Below are 23,917 nucleotides of genomic sequence, written 5' to 3'. Positions count from 1 at the left end.
AGGGCATTGTATCAGAAAATGGAAACAAGATGAATTGAATATATTTTCCTTTATGGGCGCTCATTTGGAAAGGCAAAAATCTACCCGAACTCAGTGTAAGAGATATTTGATGTGTATTTTAACAGAAACAGATTAAGGCAATGATACCTCCTCATTGAGAGTAAAAGAACTCACATTCATCATCATCAACATTATTAAACACTTTCTAGCATGACTAAATTGGAAATTCCTCGAGGACGGGAATTATGTTGACTAACTCTGTTGTACTCTCCCAAGTGCATTGTACCGTGTTCTGCACACATTAGATATTCAATAAATGCGAATGATTGATTGATTGATTGATTAATTACAAAACCTAACTAGACCCTTGGGAATGATAACAAGAAAATGACATAGTCACTTCTTTTGAGGAGTTTACAATTGAATGGGAAATAAACCATAGATAAAGAAATAGTATGAGGGTTATGAGTAATCAAAAATCAAGCAAGCAATTATGTGACTAGCCTGTTCTCTAAGACTAAGTTGAAAAGTATTGCCAAAGATACTGGCGTCCACCACCAGAACCCTCAAGAAAGGCTTATTAAGTCACGGGACTGGAAACCATCTTGAAAAAGCATTTCTTCTTATTCATTCAATCATATTTACTGAGCGCTTACTGTATGCAGAGCACTCTACTAAGCACTTGGGAGAGTACAGTACAACAATAAACAGACACATTCCCTGCCCACATAGAGCTTACAGTCTAAAAGAGGGGAGAAAGACATTAGTCTAAATAAAGTACCCAAGTGCTTTGGGTCTGAGAATGGGGAAGAACAGGAGCGATGCAGAAGGGAATGGGAGAAGAGGAGAGGGGAGCATATTCTAGGAAGTCCTTTTGGAGGAGATGGGCCTTCAATAAGGCTTTGATGGGGGGAGAGCAATTGCCTTTCAGATTTGAAGAAGGAGGGTGTTCCAGGCCAGAGGCAGGTTGTGGGCAAGGGATTGACGGTGAGAAAGGAGAGATGGAGACACAGTGAGAAGGTTAGCATTTGAGGAGCAAAATGTGCAGGCTGAGTTGTAGTAAGAGAGTAGTGAGGTGAGGTAGGAGAGGGCAAAATAATAGAACGCTTTAGAGTAGGTGAGGAGTTTTTGCTTGATGCAGAAATGGATGAGCAACCACAGGAGTTTTTTGAGGAGTGGGAAGACATGTCCTGAATGTTTTTGTAGAAAAGTAATCTGGGCAGCAGAATGAAGTCTGGACTGGATACTATTGGTAATAGTATTTATGGAGTGCCTCCAGAGACCAGTACACCCTGAACTTAACATTTGACAAAGTACCATGATCCCTGCCTACAAGGAGTTTGCTCTCTAGTGAGGGAGACAGACAAAAGAATATTGAATTCTACTTCCTCTACTTGTATGTCTTGCCTGCATCTCAAATTTAAAATGTCCAAAACAGAACTCCTTATCTTCTCACCCAAACCCTGTTCTTTACCTCACCTTTCTGTCACTGTAGACATCACCACAATCCTTCCTGTATTATAAGCCCATAACCTTGGTGTTATCCTCCACTCATCTCTGTCATTCAATGTACATAATCAGTCACTAAATCTGGCACACTCAATCTGTGTTCAACCTTCACACATCACTAAAATCTGTCTTTTCCTTCCACCCACACTACTACCATGTTAATAATAGCTCTGGTCCTACACCATCTCAATTACTGTATCTGTCTCCTTATTGACCTCCCTGCATCCTGTCTCTCCCTACTCCAGTCCACACTTCACTCTGCTGTCCCAATCATTTTTCAACATATACATTCAGTCCATGGTTTCCCACTCCTCAGAACCCTCCAGTGGTTGCCCATCCACCTCTGCATCAAAGAGAAACTCCTTACCCTTAGGCTTTTAAGGACTTAATCCCCTTGCTCCATCCTACCTCATCTCACTACTCTCTTACTCCAAACTAACCCACACATTTGGCTCCTCTAATGCCAACCGTCTCACTGTACCTCAATCTCATCTGTCTCACCACCGAACTCTAGCCCGCATCCTGCCCCTGGCCTGGAACACCCTCCCCCTTCAGCGTGGCTCAGTGGAAAGAGCCTGGGCTTGGGAGTCAGAGGTCGTGGGTTCTAATCCCTGCTCTGCCACTTAGTTGTGTGACTCTGGGCAAGTCACTTAACTTCTCTGTGTCTCAGTTACTCCATCTGTAAAATGGGGATGAAGACTGTGAGCCCCACAGGGGACAACCTAATGATCTTGTATCTACCCAGCACTTAGAACAGTGCTTGGCACATAGTAAGCGCTTAACAAATACCAACATTGTTATTATCATTATTATATCTGACAGATGATGACTCCATCTTCAAAACCTTACTGAAGGCACATCTCTCCAAGAGGCCTTCCCTGACTAAGCCCTCCTTTCCTCTTCTCCCAATCCCTTCTGTGTCACCCTTGCACCAGGTTTGCACCCTTTATTCACTCCTCTCTCAACCCCCAGCAATTACATACATATCCATAATTTATTCAAAGTATTGTCTGCCTCCCCCGCTGTATTGTGAGCTTGTTGTGGGCAGGGAATGTGTCTATCAATTCTGTTATATTATACTCTTCCTAGCACTTAGTACAGTGCTCTGCACACAGTAAGCATTCAATAAAAATGATCGATTGAGTGACTGTGAGCCCTATGTGGGACAGGACATATGGACAATTGTCTCATATCTACATCAGCATTTAGTAAAGTGCACGGCACCAAATAAAGACAGACTTCCTAAAGTCTGCAGCTCCAGGATACAAGTATTAGAAGATATAAAACCGTCTCTTGATAGTGGTAGGAGAACATCGGGAAATATTAAGTTTCAGAGGCTGGGTTTGATTGGAGACTTTTATCAGTAACACTGGGTCAGTCTGTTGACAGCATTTCAGTAAAATGTTGAAACTAATCTGCCAGAGAAATGGGAGATATCCTGCCAAAATTGTCTTTGGGGCCTACTAATAAGAAGAGAGACAGTCTATCAGGGTAGCTCCAGGAGGGCCTATGACATCTCTGGAGATTTTTATAGCTCTTTGGTCTTCCACTTGAAGAAAAGAGTTTTTTGGATCTAATTGGTCCCAATCGTCTGTAGCCCTTTAGCCTGTCTCACCTGCAACTCCTGAGTCTGAAGTGATCTCAGCCTTTCGCCATTATTGTCGGATTTGTGAGATCGAGTATTACAAGGAGAAGAACTGGGAATGTTGACTTCTGTGGGCAAAGGAATGGTAATAATGATGATGGTAATAATGATAATAGCAATTATAATGATTATAATAATGATGGACTGTAAGCTCATCGTGGGCAGGATCTCATCTATCTCGCCTCCGATCTCTCTCCCATGTCATACTTCTGTCCTGAAACGCCCTCCCTCTTCATGTTCAACAAACAATTACTCTCCCCACCTTCAAAGCTTTATTGAAGGCACGTCTCCTCTGAGAAGACTTCCCTGACTAAGCTCTCATTTGCTCTTTTTTCCACTCCCTTCTGTATCACCCTGATTTGCTCCTTTTATTCATCCCTCCCTCAGCCCCACAGCACTTATGTACATATCTGCAATTTATTCATTTATATCAATGTCTGTATCTCCCTCGAGACTGTGAGTTAGCTGCGGGCAGAGAATGTGTCTACCTACTCTGTTGTATTGTACTCTCCCCAGTGGTTAGTACAGTGGAATGTACACAGTAAATGCTCTGTAAATAAGATCGATTGATTGATTACTGTACTTTCCTTAGTGTTTAATACTGGGCTCTGCATACAGTAAGTGCTCAGCAAATGTTATCATTTGATTTTAATAATAATAATAATAATAATAACAATAATGATACTATTGATATTTTTTAAAGTGCTTACTATCTACCCAAGACTGTGCTAAGCACTGGGATAAATACAATACAACTGGATCAAACACAGTCCTATCCTAAATGGGGTTCAGAGGGAACAGAGAACAGGAATTTAATCCTCATTTTACAAATGGGGAAATTGAGTCTCAGAGAGGTAAAGTGACTTATCCAAGGTCATTCAATAAACAAGTGGCAGAGCTGGAATCAGAATTCTGGTCTCCTGAGTCACAGTCCTAGGCCCTTTCAACTCATATGTGCTGCTTTTGTGGCCCTTGTGAGTAACTCCTGTTCCCACCATTTTCACTCTTCTTCTGATGGTTTGTGTCTCTCACAAGGCTCCCAGGTCGGTTAATTTGGTCCTCGTGTCCTAGGTTCACATTTGCTATCCACAACGAACTCACAGTCCAGAGGGGGAGACAGACATTAATATAAATTTACCAATTATGAATATGTACATAAGTGTTCTGGGGCTGAGGAAGGAATGAATAAAGGGAGCAAATCAAGTCTAAGATGGAGTAGAGATTCTTTGATCCAATCCCCAGGATGCCATAGGACTGACTATCTCCTTCCTTCAATTTGTTGGGAGGCATTTCTTCGGTGTATGATGGTGTATGAGTGAGAAAGGACAGATGATGAATAGTATGAACAAACTTTTGATCTCTGAATTCAGTGCCCAGCCTACCAAATGCCCCGTTCATCTTTTGGACCTGCCACCGTATTATCTTATTGTCAAAGCCTATTAGTGGATCTGTCCATGTCTCCCCGCTCCTCAAGAACCTCTATTGGTTGCCTGTCCACTTATGCATCAAGCAGAAGCTCCTAATCTTCAACTTTAAGGCACATGGTCTGCTTGCTCCCTCTTATTTTATTTCACATATCTTCTACTACAAACCAACCCACACACTCCACCCCTTTAATTCCAACCTATGCTCTGTACCTCATCCTCATCCAGTCCTCCACCAGTCTCTTGCCCACATCCTCCCTTGGACTTGAAACTCCCACTCCCTTCACATTGGACAGTCCACTGTTCTCCTCACCTTCAAAATATCCCTAAAATCACATCTCCAAGAGGTCTCGCCTCATTCCCCATATCTGCTCTCCCCCCTGCATTGACTATTCATTTTGATATACATTTGCTATGCATTTTATGCATTTTGTTCTGTTTTGTTTTCTTGTCTGTCTCCCCTGTTTAGACTGTGAGCTTATTATTGGGCAGGGATTGCCTCTATCTGTTGCCAAATTGTATATTCCAAATGCTTAGTACACTGCTCTGCACATAGTAAGCACTCAATAAATATGAATGAATGAATGAATGAATGAATACTCCCCCCAGACAAACCAATATCCTTATACTCTACTACTTCCCCTATCTGTAACTTATTTTAATGTCTACTCACCCTCTACGCTATAAGCTCCTTGGGGGCAGGGTTGAGTTCTACCAATGCTATTCTGTTGTACTTTTCCAAGTGCTTAATGAGTGAATAGAATCGGTAGATCAATCAATCATATTTATTAATATTAATAATAATGATGGTATTTGTTGAGTGTGTTCTATGGGCAAAGCACTGTTCTAAGCTCTAGGAGTGCTTACTGTTATTAAGTACTTATTGAGTTTCTGTCGGTCTCTTTGTTTTGCTTTCTTGTCTGTCTCCCCCTTCTAGACTGTGAGCCCACTGTTGGGTAGGGGTTGTGTCTATCTGTTGCCAAATTGTACTTTCCAAAAACTAAGTACAGAGCTCTGCACACAGTAAGCACTCAATAAATACATTTGAATGAATGAATGATATGAGTGCTTACTATATGCATAGCACTGTACTAAGTGCTTAGGAGTGTACAGAACTATAGAGTTGGTAGATCCAAACCCTGCCCACAACAAACTTACAGTCTAGAGGGAGAGGCAGACTTCAAATAAATGATGGATATGTACAGAAATGCTGTGTGGCTGGGGGTAGGGTGAATATCAAGGGCTTAAAGGGTACAAATCCAAGTGCGAGGGCAACACTGAAGAGAGCAAAATGACGGTTTAGTAGGACAAGGTCTCTTGGAGGAGACATGGTTATAATAAGGCTTGGAAGACGGTTAGAGTTGTCTTCTGTCAGATTTAAAGGAGGAAGGCTTTTCAGGACAGAGACAGGATGTGGGTTAGGGGTCAGAGGAACAGTGAGTGGGCTGGCGTTAGGGGAGTGAAGTGAGCATGCTGGGTTTGTAGAAGGAAATCAACAAAATAAGATAGATGAGAGGTAAAGTGATTGAGTGCTTTAAAGTTAATGGTAAGTAGTTTCCGTTTGATGCAGAGGTGGATGGGCAACGACTGGAGTTCTTGAGGAACAGGGAAATGTCAACTGAATGTATCTTTTTGAAAAATGATCCGGGCAGCACAGTGAAATGTGGAGTGGACTGGGGAGAGATAGGAGGTAGAAAGTTCAGCCAGAAGGTTGATGCAGCAATCAAGGCAGGATAGGAGAAATGATTGTATCAATATAGCAGCCATTTGGATGAAGAGGAAAGCAAAGATTTTAGCACTATTGTAAAGGGAAAACTGACAAGATTTGGTGACAGATGGAATGTGTGGATTGAATGAGAGAGATGAGTCAAGGACGATGTCAAGGTTACAGGCTTGTGAGGCAGGCAGGATGTGGTGCTATCTACAGTGACGAGAAAGTCAAGGGGAGGACAGGGTTTCAATGGGAAATGAGGAGCTCTGTTTTGGATATTTTAAGTTTGGGGTTTCTGCAGGACATCCAAATAAAGATGTCCTGAAGGTAGGAGGAAATACAAGACTGCAGAAAAGGAGAGAGATTAGTGTTGAAGATGTAGACTTGGGAATCATCATCATATGGATGGTAGTTGAAGCCATAGGAGCCCTTTAGTTCTCCAAGGGAGTGGGTGTAGATGGAGAACAGAATGGGGCCCAGAACTGGGTCTTAGAAGATTCCCACAATCAGGGGGTTGGAAGCCAGAGGTGGAGTTCGTGAAAGAAACTGAGAAATAGTGGCCAGGGAGGTAGGAGAAGGAAAGAACAGTGTCGTGAAGCCAACATTAGATTATATTTCCAAGAGAAAGGAGTGTTGAAGACAGCTGAGAGATTGAGGAGATTTAGGATGGAGTAGCGACCGTTAGATTCATCCAGAAAGATATCATTGTTGACCATTTTTAGAGCAGTTTCCTTGGAGTGTAGGTAGAAGAGCCTAGATAAGGGTGGGTCAAGGAGACAGAGGAGTGGAAGTTTAGGCAACACATGTAGAAAATTTGCTCAAAGAGTCTAGAGAGGAATGATAGAAGTGAGGTGAGTCAGTAATTGGTGGTATAACTGACTGCTTAATACTGTGCTCTGCACATAGTAAGCACTCAGTAAATAATACTGATGAAATGTATGTCAGTAATATTCTGCCTGAATATCAGTCTCAAGGAATGATTGACAACCCACAGAAGCTTAGTATGCTCTGCACATAGTAAATGCAAAATGACTGCCATTGACTGATTATGAAGAAAGACACAAAAGTGTGCACCTATGTGGTGTTTAATGAACCATTTAGCCAATTAGAAAAGGCCACTCACTCAAGTAATTTGTTTGCTCTCTTGCTCCACTGCATTATCCAGAAGGGAGAGGAAAGAACTGGAAAAAAACACCATTCATTCATTCAGTCATATTTACTGAGCACTTACTTACTGTGTGCAGAGTACTGTACTAAGCATTTGGTAGAGGCTAGAACAACAATGAACAAATAATTTCCCTGTCCACAATGAGTCAAACACTGCAATGTGTCTGGATAAACTTGCAGTGTGTAAGTACAACATAAATTTTATCAGGACAACCTGATTGAAGAAGACAGTTCAGGAAAGAAGTTTCCTTAAATAAATATGTTACAAAGAAGTCATTTTTCATTCTATGGTAACTCTAAAATAGTAGAAACTTTTTTTCCTTTAATTTAGGACAATATTTTCTCCTCGTAAGAAGTTTGTGGATGCATTCCAGGTTTCCAATATTAAAAACTAATTGCTGAAATAACGTAGCTGCTGTAATCTATTGGTAGAAATTGAAATGTCATATCTTTGTTTTATTAATTTTACATTTTAAAAGGTTCCGGGGGGAAGGTTTGACTTTTTCCGCCTCAAAAAGACCTTTTCATAACCTCCCTTTATGTCTGTAACTCTACCTATGAGGTCATTCCCATATGGCAAAGACACTATTAAGTGTCTTCCATTATAAGAGTCTTGCAATTTATACTGTTCTGGGAAGAAAGTTCTTCAATGACAATTGCCTTTGCTTTTATAATGGTTAACTGATATAAGCAGAATCAAAACGTTATGGATATGAAGCTGCATAAAAGGCATGAGATTAAAAGAAAGGAAGCTAATTAGCATGGAAAAATTGAGATGAGATTATTATTAATCATCAGTAAATTATTTAAAGAAAAAACTTTGAAAGGAAGCACTTAATACTAATGAGGGTATTTCTTAAGTGCTTACTATGTGTCAAGCACTGTTCTAAGTGCTGGGGTAGATACAAGCTAATCATGTTGGACACAGTCCCCATACCACATGGAGCTCACAGTCTTAATCCCCATTTTACAGATGAAGTAACTGAGGCACAGAAAAGTGAAGTGACTTGCTCAAGGTCAAATAGACAAGTGGAGGAAGTGGGATTAGAACCCAGGTCGTTTTGACTCACAGGCCCTGGCTCTATCCCCTAGGCCACACTGCTTCTTTTAATAATTGAAAGGTGAATCTGGTTTCTTCTTCTTCAAATGTCTTCACGTTGTTCCCTATCCACAACGACTTCATGGACACACTCTCTCCAGAATGTCCCAGCTTCTGCCATAAAGTTGTTCTGGTATCCATATCCATAGAGTTTCTTTGGTAAAGATATGAAAGTTGTTTACCATTGCCTTCTCCCATGCAGTAAAAACTCAAGTCTCTGCTGTTGTCTTTAGTGAATATTTTGCTCACTTGATCAAGCTCCTTTTACTCTTTCCCAAGCCACTGCTGCCCAGCACAGGTGAATTGACTTTGTCTGATCTTTTGGCTTAGACCTTTCCATCCTGGATAGCCCTGTAGGGCACAGCTCTAAGCTTCATCAGCATACACGGACTCTCCAGCCATGACGAGTCATTGATTCATAGGAGAGGAATCTGGTTTATCAAAGGCAATTAAAGGTTGCTAATTAGATTGCTATGGATGGGTAAGCCAGAATTATTTCTAAAATTCTTATTTCTGGAATCATATTTTTAATGGTTGTTGTTGTTGCTTTATGCTGTCAAGTTGTGTCTGACCCATAGCAAAGTCCTTGACATATTTCTCCCAGAATGCCCCACCTCCATCTGCAATCGTTCTGGTAGTGGATCAATAGAGTTTTCTTGGCAAAAATCCAGAACCGGTTTACCATTGCCTCCTTCCGCACGGTAAACCTGAATCTCCGCCCTCGACTCACTCCTGTGCCGCTGCTGTCCAGCACAGGTGAGCTGTGACCTGTAGCAGATCGTCCTCCACTCTCTAGCCACTGCCCAAACTAGGGGTGGAATGGATATTAATTCATTCAGTAGAATTTATTGAGTGCTTACTATGTGCAGAGCACTGTACTAAGCGCTTGGAATATACAATTCGGCAACAGAGATAATCCCTGCCCAGTGATGGGCTCACAGTCTAATTGGGGGAGACAGACGGCAGAGCAAAACAGAACAAAACAGAAGCAAGACAACATTATCACGATAAATAGAATCAAGGGGTTGCACACCTCATTAACAAAATCAATAGGGTAATAAATAATATATACAAATGAGCCCACTCCTGAGGGAAGGGGAAGCGGGGAGGGGGAGGAGCAGAGGGTGAGGTGGGGAGGGGAGGGAAGGGGGAGCAGAGGGAAAGGGGCTTCAGCTGAGGGGAGGTGAAGGGGGAAAGGGGAGGAGCAGAGGGTAGAGGGGGAGGAGAGGGAAAAGGGGAAGCTCAATCTGGGAAGGCCTCTTGGAGGAGGTGTGCTTTCAGTAGGGATATGCTTCTGCCGTAGTTGAGACGGGTAGAGTATTGGAAACTCTCCAGGTGAGAGCCTGAGAGGTCATTTTTAATGGACTCTCAGGGAAAATGATTCAATAGTTTGGTGCCTTCACAGGTCATCTATAGCTATGAGATATTAACTAAGTCTGCGTGGGATTTATCAGGTAGCCAATATGGCAGTCTAACAAGCAGTAATGTAGTCATGATAGTAGTAATAGTCATGGTAGAAGGGGTCATACTAGTGGAAGCAACATTTATTGTCACCTGCATAGTGCCACACACTGTGCTAGATGCTTAGAAACTGAAGAAGAATAAAGTGATGCATTCTCTACCACAAAGAGCTAACACACTGATGGAGGAGACAAACAGCAATCAATCTGTCAATCAGTGATATTTACTGAGCACTTACTGTGCTCAGAGCACTGCACTAATAATAATGATGGCATTTGTTAAGCACTTACTATGTGTCAAGCACTATTTATTCAATAGTATTTATTGAATGCTTACTATGTGCAGAGCACTGTACTAAGCGCTTGGGATGTACAATTCGGCAACAGATAGAGACAATCCCTGTCCAATAACGGGCTCACCGTTCTAAGTGCTGGGGTAGATACGGGGTAATCAGGTTGTCCCCTGTGGGCCTGACAGTTTAATCTCCATTTACAGATGAGGTAACTGAGATACGGAGAAGTTAAGTGACTTGCCAAAGTCACACAGCAGTCAAGTGGCAGAGCCGGGATTAGAACTCACATATTATGCCCTTGAGAGAGTACAATACAACTGAATTGGTAGACACATTCCTTGCCCACAAGTAGTTTATTTTCTAGAAGGGGGAGACAGGCTTTAAAATAAATTACGGTTACCTATATAAGTTCTGTGGGATAGAAGGCAAGGTGAATATTAAGAGCTTAAAGGTACACAGATCCAAGTGCATAGGTAATGCAGAAGGGAGAAGGAGTAGGAAAGTGAGGGCTTAGTTGGAGAAGGCTGCTTGAAGGCAATATAATTTTAATAAGGCTTTGAAGGAGGCAAAAGTGGTGGTCTAAAATGATATCAGAATATTTATAGCTAGAGAGGTCAAAAATCAGTAAAGCATACATACGTGAGTGGTAAAAAGGATGTGAATACATTCGTAAGTGTTGCTGAGGAGATGATTTGGTTCAAAGTGCCAGGAAACTAATCAGGGGAAGCTTGTGGGACAAGGTTAAGAGAGACCTGACTCTGAGGAGAGCTGTGTTCTATCTGAAATGGAGAGAAAGGAAGAACAGGAGAATGGCAAGAATGAGGGAGCAGAAGCAGGAGAATCAAAAGAGAGGAGGAGCCAAGTCAGAGAGATGGAGAACAGTGGGAGAAGAGAATAGATAGGTTCACTAGGGCCAGATTGGAAAGACCCTGGAAGCTGATTGTGAAGAATTTTTGCTCGATGCAGAGACACTCAGGAAACCAGTGGAGGGTGTGGAGGAGAGGAGATATATAAGCCAAGCGATCCTTCGGATCAGTTATATCTGTAATTTATTGATTTGTATTAATGAATGTCTCACCCTTTAGACGGTAAGTTCATTGTGGGCGGGAATGTGTCTGTTCATTATTATATTGTACTCTCCCAAGAGCTTAGTACAGTGCTCTGCACAGAGTAACACTCGATTAATACGATTGCCTGACTGACTGATTTCAAGAAAATGACCCAAGCAGCAGTGTGTAGGAGAGATTGGAGAGAAGGAAGTCTGGAAGGTGGAAGACCAGTAAGGAGTATAGTTGAGGCAAGACCAGATCTTGTTCCTGTGTGGAAACGGCTTTTCTGGAGAAGAAGGGGAGGATCCAAGAATTGAAGGGCAGGAGAAGTTGAAAGAGTTTAGGAGCAGCCTGAGGCTGATAGTTCAGATAGCAAAAATCAAGGTTGACATCAAGGCAGCGGGCTTCTGGGAAAAGGAGAAATGAGGTGTTATCAACTGCAAATCTGACCCATTCCATGGCTAACAGTGGAGGAATTTGCTCGTCACACTTTTTTGTCTCCAAAATTTGAGTTCATTGAACAAAATTGGAGCCATGCCTGTCCAAGAAAGTCAAAGCAAATTTTGTTTCACAATCAGGAAAGCCAATGATCAAAACTAATCCGATTCCCCGTTCATTTAGGTAATTGACTTCCTCAGCATATACATATGAAATATAACATTTTTGTGGCCAAGGAGGGATGCCAAGTAAAGGGTGTTAGAGCGAGGTAAGAAAAAGGAAGTCCTAAGTGTGACCCTGGAAATTGCTGAAAGAATTGGTTTGAATCCTCTGGGACAAAGTCATTCTTCAGAAACCATACTGTTGACTGGAAAAGTCATCTGGAATTTAGGAATGAAGAAGAACCAGCAAAAGACTAAGAAAATGTAAATGAGAAGAAATAAAAGCGTGGCCAGAACATTTCTGCTTAGAAGGTCAATTATGAGAGGAAGCGTGGACTACTGGAAACCTACGACTGGAAGTCAGGAGACCTGCTTACTAGCCTCAGTTCCACCACTTAATAATAATAATGATAATAATATGTATGGTATTTGTTAAGCATTTACTGTGTACCATGCACTGTTCTGAGCACTGGGGTAGATACAACTTAATCAAGACGAACCCAGTCCTTGTCCCACATGGGGCTCACACTTTTATCCTTATTTAAGAGACGAGGTAACGAAGGCATAGAGAAGTTTAATGGCTTGCCCAAGGTCAAACAGCAGACACGTGGTGGAGCCAGAATTAGAACCCAGGTCCTTCTGACTCCACTTGCTTGCTGGGTGACCTTGGACAAGTCACTTAACCTCTCTCAGCTGCAGTTTCTTCAACTACGGAATGGGGATAAGAAAGTGGATATCCCTACCTTTAGATTTGGAGCTCACTTCAGGCAAAGGACTGTGTCCAATCTGATTAGCTTGTATCTATCCCAGAGCTTGGCAGAGCAGGTGCTGAATAAATAGTATAATGATTAGTAGCATCATTATAAACACATAACCTTGATGTCTGGTTCTTGGAAAGCCAAGTGTAGGAGTTCCTGGAATTAGCAATGTCCTACACAATTTTAACACTGTGAAGAATAACAGAGCTGAAGTGGAGGGCCTAGTGGATGGAGCACTGGCCTGGGAGTCAGAAGGATCTGTGCTCTAATCCCCGATCTGCCTCTTGTCTGCCTCATAGCCTTGGATAAGTCACTTCAGTTTTCTGTGCCTCAGTTACCTCATCTGTAAAATGGAGATTGAGACTGTGAGCCCCATTGTGGGACAGGGACTGTGAGCAATCTGATTTGTTCATATTTACTCCAGCGCTTAGTAACAGTGCACACAGCACATAATAAGCACTTTACAAATACCATTTTTTAAAAAGGGGCAGACTTCTCAGGTATTCACTTTTCTCTTTTTCCTTCTCAAAATAGGGAAGACAATCCTTCAGTCCACCAGAAATAGGCCCATATGCCCCTGACCTTGTCTTGAATTCAGGAAGAATGTTATCATGGGATTCAAGCAAAGAAGCTCAGAAAAATAAGAAGGAAAGATACAATGGATTTTGCCAAAATGAGGACACTGGTATTCTTAGCAAGTGGAGTCTCAAGGGATTGATGAGAATGGAAATCAGATTAAAGAAGGCCAAGGAAGGAGTTGGTGGAGAGGAAATGGAGGCAGTGGGTGGAAAAATATGTTTGAAGACTCTACCATGAATGGGACAAAAAGATGTAAGGTAGGAAGTTCACCAAGACCATGAAATGATGAGTCTTTTTCTGCTGTTCTAAATAGAAGCCCTAATTTCAGTGAACAATAACTAATTCTTTTCTTCAGTAAATTACAGTTAAAAGTGTTTCCAGTTGACAGTCATTCATTTTTTTTTCTAATTTCATATTTTTTAATGAGTTTATTTGTGGACGATTATTCAAAAGCGGGACAATGCAACAGTTGAATTTTACCTAGGCAATTTCTTCGTCAACCTTTCTGATGCTAAAGGAATGCAATAGAAAGTGACTTTCTGACCATCTTCATTGAATGCATTCATTATTCAGTTAGGAAGGAAGTTGATTCATGGCTGTCATTAATTCCCACATCTAATGTCCTAGGCATTTCCTCAAAGATACACACCTCCTGCCTAACACAAATCTCCAGTTTTGTTTTGTTTTTTATGCTTATAATTGTTCTATTTGTACTATTTGCCTGAAGAAAATTTCAATTTTTTCTTTGTCATCAGGTGGCTTCATCAATTCTTCTATGAGATAAAGTGATCATATAGCTGAAATGAGTTTTGTCTTGGTTTTAAAATTTAATCTGGACTTAAATATATTTCAGAGGCTACTGTAACACTATCAAATGATGGAGGGAAGGGGAAATACCTTATTTCCAAAAAAAAAAAAAATTGGCATCTAAATGCTGAAGGGCAAAGGACCCAGCCTATTGAAGAATGAATTCCTGAATCTTCATTTGAGTTTGAAGAGTTTTAAAATGTTGGTATTGACTAGTGCACAAATTAGAGAACCTGCGGGAAAATCTGAAAATATCAGGAAAAAACAATTTGCTAAAGTACTTCTTTTTTGGATCACTCGTTGGGTCAAATGGAGGAGAATCTTTGACAAGCAGTCTTAGAAAAAGCCTAAGAAGCCAGTTTGCTAAAAACCAAGAGTGAAGAAAATGATGTAGATCATAGAGGCAGACTTAGATTGGGGTTGGAAGGAATTCCCTCTTTCCTGGATATATTCACCAGACCACCATTCTCCTCACATTCAAAGCCTTATTAAGGTTACACCTCCTCCAAGAGGCCTTCTTGGATTAAGCCTTCTTTTCCCCAACTGCCTCTCTCTTCTATGTCACCTATGCACTTGGATCTTTACCCATTAAGCACCTATATGTATAGATCTATAATTTCTATGTTTATTTTAATATGTGACTCTCCCTCTAAATTGTAAACTCCCTGTGGGCAGGGAAAATTGCTTCTGCTCAGACAATACCATTGATCAATTGATTGATCGATGACCTGGAAATCGTGTCTTTTGGTTTTGACAAATTTTGGTGAATAACGTCCAATCAATCAAAAAAAAAAAAGGTATTTCTTGAATGTTTATTGTGTCTAGATATCCTGTTAGCGGCTATCCTTTGTTCCAAGGAGATTGCAATCTAGTGGGAAAGACAGATGCTAAAGTAAGTTACAGATGGCTAAAAGAAGGGAAAAGGGACATGTATAGGAGTTAGCACTTAGCACAAGTTACATAAGATTTAGAGGTAAATTCCAACTGGCTACTGAGTTCATATATAAATTTGCTTGTCCCTTCCTGTTCACCCACTGGGGCATAAGTGAATATGCCTGGATTTTGCTGTTAAGGAAACATTCCAGGGAATGGTTGCAAGGTCTTTATAGCTCCTGAAGTTCAGAAGGAAGCAGCAGAGATCACTCTACCTTTACATATTCCTTATGGTGTCCACCACCATTTCTCTGACTGGGTCACACTGCAGTCATCCTGTGGTTGTTTAACAGCAAACAGATCTGGAAGAAAAACGTTCCTCCAAACTTGAGAGATTTCAAGTGGCTGGAAACCAAAAGAGATGAGCTTAACTGTCCGTTTTATATCAGGAGACAGGCTCTTAGCCTGTGGAAGAAAGGAAGCTTGAGTTCTCACAGATAACCAGTCAGGAGGTTTTCTCAATGGCCATTTCTCTTGCCAGAAGAGCCAAAAAACTGCCAGACCTCCCATACACACACCCACCCACCCACCTCAACCCCCATTCCCTTTTCTGTCTGCTATTTCACCAAAATAAGACAGTAGAGAGAAGATTGCTTTTTGCTGCCTTTTCCCATAAGATCTTTCCACTCTTTTCTAATCACTCGGGACAATACTCTTCATTTTGCACATGCCAAAATTACCTTAGAAGGATGTAGATTCTACTCTACATTAGAAAAGTTCCAAAATACTTTGTAGGCAGGATCATGGAAATTAAAGATGAAAAGAAACTATTGGATCATCTAGTTCATCAATTTACCATGAAAAAGTATTTTTTCCCTCCCTTTCTCCCTTTCTTTACCAGAGGGATAATTTCCCAATCCGGATGCCTATTTTTTTTTTTTTTTTCTTTTTCAAAATCTGTAAGGCCTTAAGTCAGGTTAGCCAGGTTCAAGACCACTGCAGTGAGGGGAATAAGGCCTGCATTCAATAATTTCATAGACAGAAAAAAGTGCCTTCTCCCAGAGGTGTTATCATATTACAACAACTTTTGGATGGAAAGAGGTGACACCTCATCAGAGCCGCTACGTGAGACTGTTTGAGGGTTCCCCCAGCTCTCTAGATTTGACATTTCTTTCTCAGGATGCAGCATTCGGTTGCTGGATTTCCAGCACGGTTGGTGCCTATTGGGACTTCAGCTTTTTTTCATTTGTTTGACTTGGTTTCCTCTGTTTGGAGATTGCTGTTCAAGGATTCTTTCCAGGGCCTTTCCGCTGGATGGGAGGTCATCCACAGGACAGGAGGGAGAGAAGCCCAAGGTGCCAACTTGGGGTGAGCAATATTCTTGAGGGAGGAAGGAAGCGAGGGGCCCCACTGAACAGCAAAGAGCCACGTAACTGTTGGCTACCCATTGGACTCAGCACCTTCATACCAAGCTGGACTTTCTTTCCTAAACTGTCCTTGCTGGGCAAAACAGCAGCTTTCATTGATCATTTTAATCATTATTTAATTTAGAAATTTCCCCAGTGAGAAATGTTTGAAAGCATCATGATGAGCCCACTCTAAAATCATAACATGCTAGAGTTTTGTCCAAGTCTGCATTCACTTCAGAGCTCATTGGCTGCTCTGAAATGGCCAAGTTGACAAAATCAATCACATTTATTGAGTGCTTACCATGTGTAGAGCACTGTACTAAGCGCTTAGAAGAGTACAGTGTAACCATTGGTAGACATGTTCCGAATCCTGCCATCTCACCTTCACATCGCCAAGATCTGCCCTTTTCTCTCCATTCTAGACTGTTAGCCTGTTTGGGGGCAGGGATTGTCTCTATTTGTTGTTGAATTGTTCTTTCCAAGTGCTCAGGACAGTGCTCTGCACAGAGTAAGCGCTCAATAAATACGATTAAATGAATCCAAATGGTTATCCACATTAGTACAGTCACTCATCCTGTCCCGACTGGATTACTGCATCAACCTCCTTTCTGATTTCCCAACCTCCTGCCTCTCCCCACTTCAGTCTATACTTCACTCCACTGCCTGGATTATCTTTCTACAGAAACATTCAGGGCATGTCACCCCTCTCCTCATAAATCTCCAGTGGTTACCTATCAACCTCTATAATAAACAAAAACTCTTCACTATTGGCTTCAAAACTCTCCATCACCTTGCCCCTTCTTACCTCACCTCCCTTCTCTCCTCCTACATCCCAGGCCACACACTCTGCTCCTCTGGTGCTAACCTTCTCACTGTGCCTCGATCTCTCCTGTCCCACCTTCGACCTCTGGCCCGTATCCTACCACTGGCCTGGAACACCCTCCCTCCTCAAATCTTCCAATCACTCTTCCCCCCTTCAAAGCTCTACTGAAGACTCACCTCCTCCAAGAGGCCTTCCCAGACTAAACCCCCCTTTTCCTCAGCTCCCTCTCCCTTCTACTTCACCTCGAATCTCTACCTTTGCCCTTCCCCCATCTCCCTGCCCCACAGCACTTATTTATACATGTACATATCTCTAATTCTATTTATTTATATTGATGCCTGTTTACTTGTTTTGATGCCTGTTTTCCCTCTTCTAGACTGTAAGCCTCATGTGGACAGGGATTGCCTCTGTTTATTGCTGAATTGTACTTTCCAAGCACTTAGTACAATGCTCTGCACACAGTAAGCCCTCAATAAATATGATTGAATGAGTGAATGAGGGGGTGACTGACATTAATGTGAACAAATAAATAGCAAATAGGTATATAAGTGTTGTGGAACTCAGGGAGGCATGTTTTAAAATCAATCAATCAATCATATTTATTGAGCAGCAACTGCATGCAGAGCACAGTGTGATAGAGAATGCAATAGAGTCAGAAGACATCATCCTTATCCTCCAGGAGCTGATATTCTAGACAAAAATCAGGATGATATGTATCTGTTTCCCTGGCAATGGAAACCAAAAACAATACTCTGTTGGTCATGGGGTTGAAGCTAGGCCCTGATGGCGTGATACTGGCAGATTCTTTAAGATAAGCTTCCTTGAGATATAAAAGATGAAAGACAACTTGAAGACGAAGAAAATTTATGCCCTGACCTGGAAACTTCTGTGCATAAATGTCAGCATTGCAAACAATCCAAACATAGAACAAAACGTATGAAATCAATCAATCAATGAATAAATCAATCAATCATATTTCTTGTGTGCTTACTGTGTACAGAGCAATGTACTTAAGCTCTTGGGAGACTACAGTATAGCAGAGTTGGTAGAGACGATCCTTGCCCACAATGAACCTACAGCCTAAAGAGGGAGACAGACACATAAATAAATAAATTATGGATATGAACTTAAGTACCCCTCTCCAGGGTCGCACTGGAGAGTTTCCAGTCCTCTACCAGTCTCGGCTATGGGAGGGAGAGTGAAGCAGAAGCCTACCCATTCCATTTCTAGCTTGGCCTATGGCTAGCAAGTGGCAGGCAATCTGCTACAAGTCAAAACTCCCCTGTGCTGGGCAACAGTGGCACAGGCGAGAGTTGAGGGCGGACACTTGAGTTTACTGCATGGAAGGAGGAAATGGTAAACCACTTCAGTAATTTTACCAAGAAAACTCTATGGATCCACTACCAGAACAATTGCAGATGGAGAGCTGGGGAGATGTGTCTGGGGAGATCTACATCTCCGCCCCGTCCTCTCCCCCTCCCTTCAGGCTCGCATCTCCTCCTGCCTCCAGGAAGTCTCCACCTGGATGTCGGCCCGCCACCTAAAACTCAACATGAGCGAGACTGAGCTCCTCATCTTCCCTCCCAAACCCGGTCCTCTCCCAGACTTCTCTATCACCGTGGATGGCACGACCATCCTTCCCGTCTCTTGGGCCCGCGATCTCGGTGTCATCCTTGACTCGTCTCTCTCGTTCACCCCACACATCCTATCCGTTACCGAGACCTGCCGGTTTCACCTCTACAATATCGCCAAGATCCGCCCTTTCCTCTCCACCCAAACGGCTACCTTACTGTTATGGGCTCTCGTTATATCCCGGCTAGACTACTGTGTCGGCCTTCTCTCTGACCTCCCTTCCTCCTCTCTCGCCCCGCTCCGGTCTATTCTTCACTCCGCTGCCCGGCTCATCTTCCTGCAGAAACGATCTGGGCATGTCACTCCCCTTCTTAAACAACTCCAGTGGTTGCCTATCGACCTCCGCTCCAAACAAAAACTCCTCACTCTAGGCTTCGAGGCTCTCCATCACCTTGCCCCTTCCTACCTCTCCTCCCTTCTCTCTTTCTACCACCCACCCTGCACGCTCCGCTCCTCCGCCGCCCACCTCCTCACCATCCCTCGGCCTCGCCTATCCCGCCGTCGACCCCTGGGTCGCGTCCTCCCGTGGTCCTGGAACGCCCTCCCTCCTCACCTCCGCCAAACTGATTCTCTTTCCCTCTTCACAACCCTACTTAAAAATCACCTCCTCCAAGAGGCGTTCCCAGACTGAGCTCCTCTTCTCCCTCTACTCCCTCTGCCATCCCCCCTTTACCTCTCCGCAGCTTAACCCTCTTTTTCCCCTTTTCCCTCTGCTCCTCCACCTCTCCCTTCCCATCCCCACAGCACTGTACTCGTCCGCTCAACTGTATATATTTTCGTTACCCTATTTATTTTGTTAATGAATTGTACATCGCCTCGATTCTATTTAGTTGCCATTGTTTTTTCGAGATGTTCTTCCCCTTGACTCTATTTATTGCCATTGTTCTTGTCTGTCCATCTCCCCCGATTAGACTGTAAGCCCGTCAAACGGCAGGGACTGTCTCTATCTGTTGCCGACTTGTTCATCCCAAGCGCTTAGTACAGTGCTCTGCACATAGTAAGCGCTCAATAAATACTATTGAATGAATGAATGAACCCTCCCAAGTACTTAGCTCAGTGTTCTGCACATAAAAAGTACTCAATAAAGATGATTGATTGATTGACTTAGAAAAGTAAATCCATATCCTGCGTTGCTTAGTATCATCGTTTTATTTCTTTGGGGGGGACTGTTGAGCAGAATGATTTTACTCATTTGTTTAGCTATACATCCTCAAACTGTGTTTCTCCCCTTACCTATAATTTAAAATATCTGTCTCCCTGGCTAGAATGTTAGCTCTTACAGGCAGAGATCTGGTTGACCAACTGTATTGCACATTCCAAAGTGCTTAGTACAGTGCTCTGCAAAAAGTCAGCACTCAATAAATGCCATTGATAGATTAATTTAATTGGTTCATTTGAGGACTTCTTTTTTACTTTCAGATTTGCATTCATTCATCCCAGTGTGTGCAATAATTGTAATAACTGTGGAATTTGTTAAGCACTTGTTCTGTGCCAAGCCCCGTAAAGAGAGCTGGCGTAGGTACAAGATACTCAAGTCAGACACAATACCTGTCCCACATAGTACTTCCACTTTAAGGACGAGGGAGAAATTAATGCCCATTGTTCAGATAAAGAAACTGAGGCAGAGTGCAGCGAAATGACTTTCCCCAGGTCACACAGCATACAACTGGCAGAGCCAGGATTAGAATCCAGGTCCTCTGACATCCAGGGTCTGTGCTTTTTCCACAAGACCACACTACTTCCCAGAGGACTGGCTTAGGGAGTTGAGAGCTAACAATAAAATTTAAAGAAAAAGTAAACCTGCCGTGAGTGGACAGGAGTCCCCTTGAATCAGCCTCCCCCATATCACAATCATGCATTCATGTATCTTTACACCTACTGGGAGATAATGGATGGATTCTTTCTAGTCTGTTTTCTTCCAGCAGATATTTTATGGAAAGTCCCCTTGGGGATTCGGAGAATCTAGAGGCCAGAAGTCCATTTCCCTTCTAACAGGAAGAGGAACTCCACTAGGGGGTGGGAAATATCTTAGCTTTCATTGTAGTTTGCCCACAAAGTTAGTAGTGGGAAGAGATATGGCCTCTTCTGATTTTTTCCAGAACGCCCCAGTAATAAGTCATCCCATGCTTTCTCTTGGGATCTTCTGCAGCATAACCCCGGCTGGATTTCCTTTCCAAATATTTTCCCCTGTGGTCTTTTATAATCTGTGTTATATAAAAATCATTTAATCGTTTTATGAGGCAAACTGACAATCGTTCTCCATGTGTGGTGGCTTCTCCCTGAGAGAAGCATAGAGGAATCTCACTAACTAACTTTATTGTCTAGGACTTTAGGAGATCCCAGCATTGTTCCACACAATGTGAAAGGCAGGAATCACTGTGAAAGGGACAGAGTTTTCTTATCCTGAAAAAAGTCAAAGGGCAGGTTGCATGTATCTAGGAAATGCTCCTCACAGATGCTTGGCTTAAAAGCTCCACAGAGTGTTGGGGAAATGCTATGAGCCTAATATAATTCCCAAGTTTGGGGGGAGTGAACGTCACACACAAATTCTTCCCTTTCCTTCCTACCAAGGTCAAAGCAGAAAAGCATGGAATTTTTATTCTCTTCACAATTCAGGAATTCTTCTCTGCGAGATGCACTTTCTTTATCCAGGTATTAGCTAATTTCCTGGAGGGAGCCCCTTCCTTGTGCCTGAGGAAAACAATTCTAGGTATATTTTTCGAAGCAAGATGAGGAAAAACCAAAAACTACTGTTTTACACCTACCTGGGGATTTAGCTGACAGAGATCAACAATCAATCAATCACTTAGTCACTGGTATTTTTGAGTGTCTATTGAGTACAAGGCACTACACTAAGCATTAGGAAGAGTTCAGTTATTAAAAAAAAAAAAACAACACATTCCCTGACATAAGGGGGAAGACAGAGCAAAATTATTTATGGACAGTAAGAGGAAGAGGCTGGAAAGAAGGTTTGTGGAAGAGTAAATCAATCAACAAATCAATCCGTTATATCTATTTAGAGCTAACTATGTGCAGGATACTCTACTAAATACTTGCGGGAGTACAAAATAACTGAGTTAGTAGACACATTCCCTGCCCACAACAAGGAATGTAAATGGATTGGTTGTGAATTCATAAATGCTGAGGTGGGAGTTGAGAGAATACAGACTGGGGAGAAGGAAAAAATGAAGTTGGTAGGAATGTACACATTATGTTCAGTGAAGAAACAGCAAAATAACTACCAATCACATTTATTTATTTCTTTATTGTATTTAATGTTGGTATTTGTTAAGCGCTTACTATGTGCCAAGCACTGTTCTAAGCGCTGGGGTAGACATAGGGGAATCAGGTTGTCCCACGTGGGGCTCACAGTCTTAATCCCCATTTTACAGATGAGGGAACTGAGGCACAGAGAAGTTAAGTGACTTGCCCACAGTCACACAGCCGACAAGTGGCAGAGCTGGGATTCGAACTTATGAGCCCTGACTCCAAAGTCCGTGCTCTTTCCACTGAGCCACGCTGTATTTGCTTAGCAGTCGCCATGCACCAGGTGCTGTTTGAAGTGCTGAGGTAGATACAGGGTTATCAGGTTGGACACAGTCCATATAATAATATTGTTGCTATTTATTAAGCGCTTACTATGTGCCAAGCACTGTTCTAAGCGCTGGGTTAGGTACAGGGTAATCAGGTTGTCCCACGTGAGGCTCACAGTCTTCATCCCCATTTTACAGATGAGGGAACTGAGGCCTAGAGAAGTGAAGTGACTTGCCCATAGTCAGCTGACAGGCGGCAGAGCCGAATTTCGAACCCATGACCTCTGACTCCCAAGCCCAGGCTCTTTCCACTGAGCCACGCTGCTTCTCTATCTCACATGGGGTTCACATGGGGTTCCATATCTCACATGGGGTTCACGGTCTTAATCTCCATTTTGCAGAGAGGTAACAGGCATAGAGAAGTTAAGTGACATGCCTAAGGTCACACAGTAGACATCCTGCCTTCAAGGGAGCTTAGTGTTTAATGGGATAAGGCACAAAAAAGCACCAAATCACTACCCCCCCATATATATATATATATATATATATATATATATATATATATAGTAGTGATTTGGGTAGATTTGGAGTAGTGATTTGGCGCTTTTATATTATATAAAATACATACATATGTATATATATATATATGTATTTGGGTCTCATCCCATTAGACAATAAGTCCCTTGAATGCAGGATGGCAAGAACAGTGTTTTCAATCAATCAGCTATGTTTATTGAGTGCTTACTGAATGCAGAACCCTATACTAAGCACTTGGGAGACTACAGTATAACAGAGTTAGTAGACGTTCTCGACCCACAAGGAGCTCACAGTCTAGAGTTTAACCTTCTTTAGTTGCTCCCTTAGTGATGAGTATAATAATAATTGTATTTTTTAAGCTCTTACTACGTGTCAAGCAGTGAACTAAACACTGAGGTTACAGCCAAGTACAGCCTAATCATGTTGGACACAGTCCAGATCCCATACGGGTCTCTTAGTCTTAATCCCCATTTTGCAGATGATGGAAATAAGGCAAGGAGAAATCAAGTGACTTGCCCAAGTTCAACATTCGGGGAAGGTGACAGTGTGGTGACTTTCATTTTGTCAACAAAAAATAGCATTCTCATTTTGGCCCACACTGGCATCCCTAGGTGAAGCGCGGTAAACCCATCCTTGTAACACCCTCTCCCCACCCACTCATCATCCTCTGTGCCGTGGTTTCTTTATCTGCAAAATGGGAATTAAATACCCTAACTTCCACACCACTAGAGACTCTGAGCCCTACGTGAGAAAGGGATCATATCCTATCTGATCATACCGTATACACCCTGGGATTGGGCATATAGTAAGTGCTTAACAAATATCATGATTATCATTGTTATTATTAGCAAACAGGCATTTCTTGCAGTACATTTGAAAACAGGAGCAGACCTCAGCAGTCTTGAGGGAATGTCACCACACCTGTCTATGTTAGAAAAAGTTTTTTTAGCTTCCTAGAAGCCTCCACCTAGAGAAGAAACTGAGAGTGAATCAGCCCTTGTAGGAAGGAG

The sequence above is a fragment of the Ornithorhynchus anatinus genome, chromosome 8, assembly GCF_004115215.2.
Source record: "Ornithorhynchus anatinus isolate Pmale09 chromosome 8, mOrnAna1.pri.v4, whole genome shotgun sequence".
NCBI lineage: Eukaryota > Metazoa > Chordata > Mammalia > Monotremata > Ornithorhynchidae > Ornithorhynchus > Ornithorhynchus anatinus.
Note: the sequence above shows the minus strand (reverse complement) of the source record.